The sequence below is a fragment of the Alligator sinensis genome, unplaced genomic scaffold (genome assembly GCF_000455745.1).
Source record: "Alligator sinensis unplaced genomic scaffold, ASM45574v1 scaffold1113_1, whole genome shotgun sequence".
Classification (NCBI taxonomy): Eukaryota; Metazoa; Chordata; order Crocodylia; family Alligatoridae; genus Alligator; species Alligator sinensis.
Window position 1 is genome coordinate 52,000 of NW_005843040.1, and position 3,482 is coordinate 55,481.

Sequence of the window (3,482 nt, forward strand, 5' to 3'; positions counted from 1 at the left end):
TTCCCTACAGCTTCAGTTGTGAATTTGACAATATAAGGTGATTTCTGTCCTTTTATTTCTTCCATCTTGTCTTGTGTTTCAGGATACTGATGAACCCAGAGTAACAAATAGGAAGCTTATCCTGCACCCACTGAAGTAAAAGGGAAAGCTCCCCATGATTTTAATGGATGCAAGATTGGACCTGAAAGGTACAGATTTCCTTTTTGTGGTTCTCCAGACTGTGCACACTGGTATATGCTTGCAATATGACTGGTTTGAGGGCTTGGAGTTATACTTGGTGATCACAAATCACTTTTGAAAGGCTTGCCCAAATCTATGCAATAAACCAGTCGCTTGCCTTAGATAAATTTGCATGGATTCAAAAAGTACAATGAAGTGGTACAAGCAAACTAGGAGCCCATCGCTGCTGCAGCTACTGGCTGTTGTTTGAGACCAGGTCAAATAATTGTCAGGTCAGAAAGAGAATACGCAAATATAGTGCTGCTGACCACAGGCTGGAGTAGTCAGTTCAAGCCACAGAGTGACTTTACAAGGCGCTTTTCATCATCTTATGATTTGGAAATTATATCTGGTTGTGTGTCTGATCTAACCAAAAGGAATCAAAACTCATGGCAGAGGTGAAATCTTTTATTAGACCAGCTAGATATTTGCAAAAAAAAGTCTTTATTGGCAAGATTTCAGGCACAGGCACCCTTCATCAGGGTGACCTAACCAAGAACTTTGGCTGAGCTCTTCCTTTATATAGTGTAGCTTGCTGTACTCTAGTCTATTTGAAATGTCCTGAACAGGGCTTAGTGCCATTGGTAGCTGGGTACCAGGTTACTAGCGACCTGGCATTATCTCTACTGGTAGCAACTAAGTGTTTCTGGTAAAACTTTAAAAAGATTTTACTTCTCTTTTTAAATGTCCTGTCCCCCTGAGTAGAGGATGACAAGGCAAGTACTTGCCCTAACCTAGCACAAGAGAGATTTTTATTGATGCTCAGGGAGGGGGAAAGTACTGAATATGATGTCTGATTTTCATGTGAAATTATAGACTGCAAAATGGGTTGAAGACAAACTGTTGGAAACAGATTACTCATCAGTCTTACAGATTTAGGCAAACAGCACTTTCTTCTTACTGGAACACAGCCATAGGGTAGAAATAGATTGAAATCATAAAAGAGAGCTGCAACAATAGCTTATACTGTATATTTAAACATTTCTGCTGAGACACCATCTGGGCCCACATCTAAATTTGCCTTCCGATTATTTAAAAATGTTTCCACTTCTTGAGAGGTGAAAAGTGCACTTGATAGTTTGAGCCATTTGTGATAATAAGAAATTGAAATAAAAATCCCAGGTCTGATTTTCACAGGATGAAATATGTAATTTGCAAGCCTAACCCATGTCTATAATATGATACTTTGCTCCACACTTGTGGCAATCTACACACACAGATGAAGTTATACACACTCCTGCTCACTTGCAGACACAAACGTCTGATCTGCCTGCATACTTACAATAACCTGCCATGTAATTTAAATGCACAAATGCAGTCGCTTCTTTTTGTGAACATGTACATGCCTGATCTTTTTCAAACCACAGCTAGGGAAGGATGGTCTTTTGGTGAAAAATCCTTACCTGGACTCAGAAAAAATCTAGGTTCAGTTCTTTATTTTGCCCACTTCTTGTGTGACCCCAGGTAAGTCATTTATTCTCTGTGGTCCACATCCTCAACAGGACTTGTGTGGAGATGCTCAGTATCACTACACCTAACTTGTAAGTGCATGGTCCCTGGCTTTGGATTCACAAACCTGAGTTAGGCAGCAAAGAGTTTGATGCCTCAGAATAGGATTTACTCTAGGCTATATGCTTTGCTGGGGGCTAGAGGGGTTGACTAAGCACCTAATAGGGATTGCCAGAGACAGAGAGATGTTTAAAACTTTGCTTCTATTCTGGACTAATTTGCTTCTTTGGGCACAGATGATTGACTTGCCTTCCTTTGTGAAGGTAGCTATAGAAAGAGGTGCTACCACTCATGCTTGTGGGGACCCTTTACCTAATAGCCAAGTGGCTAGGGCACTCACCCAGGAAATGGATTTCCCTCTTGCATGAAGGGACACAAGCTTACATCATCCACCTCCCAGAAGAGTGCCCTAACTTGCCTGGAGACCTTGATTCCACTCCATGCCCAACATACTGCTCATGCATTTTGCATTTAAGAATCTTTGGACAAAAATATGGAACAGGGACCAGAATCCAGTTCTTTCTCTCAGAGGTATGCCTTTGCCACTAGGTTATACAGTTGTGTTCACTCTTGTTTGCTCTTTCTCTAACCCAATCAGTCTTATATTTGTGGCTCATGGTAGCAGAGTTTCAACAGGAGATGTGAAGAATGGCTCCATCCCAGCCTTAACTAATGATTAAGCCACCTCTGGGAAGTGGGAAGAGGGGTTTGGACACCTTCAGGGGCCTAAGGACCCAGGTCTCCCACTTCTTCTATGACTGGCCTATCCACTAGGCTATTATATACATTTCTTTTCTCCTTCAGCCATATTACTAATGGAAGTGGCCAGGACTCCTGTGCTGAGAGCTGTTGGTGTATCTTAGGCATGGTCAGCTTAGTTCCTGAGATATCTATTTTGTGAATCCCAAACAGGCTTCAGTGCGAGATGGGTGATGAGCAGCCGACCTCAGCCAATATTTCAGGGCCTGAGCAGCATTACTGTAGGTGCCTGTGGACCTTCAGGGGCTTAAGAGGTTAGGTGAGATCTTATGTAGATCATGCTCTTAGACTGAAGTGCCTAAATTATATCCAAGGCCCCCTTCTGGTGCCTAAGTGCTTTTGTGGATTAAGTCCTGTGTGCGCCTGTTCATCTTCAATAGAGATAGGGTAGTAGCACTTCACAGGGGTATGGTGAGGACGAATCAGTTGCCTGTCAATGCTTCTGCCAAGGTATGCATTCATTAAGTTAAACCAGGGGTTGGCAACATTTTGCTGGCATGGCCTGCCCTTTGTCACCCAACCCCAGGCATGGGCTACATGTTTCTAAGCCCCTGGAGCAACCAGCTTCCTGTGCTTACCCTCACTGCTGATCCCCACCCCTTCTGGAGCAAGGTAAGCACAAATATTGTAGAGCAGCAGGCTCCATGGCAGAGGGGAGTGCTGTGGAGGGGATGGGTACCAGGGTATATAGTTCATGTCACAGATTCTCTCTCTCCCCCCTCCCCCTCTCCTCTCCACCCCTATTTTGCTGGATTGGACCTTTGTGGGCAAGTCTGGTCCCTGGGCCATCGGATGCTGACCCCTGAGTTAAACCATAGTTTCCATAAGAAAAGCAATTTTGCACAAAAAGGTGAGGTTTTTAAGCAAAAAGAGACCAATATGAACCTAGGTGGTCCTCAGAATAGTTCAAGTTTCATCTTAAAACCAGTGAGGCTATTTTGTCCTCACTGCATCTAATGGAAAGCTGATTCACAGTGTCTCTTATCTATTGGTTT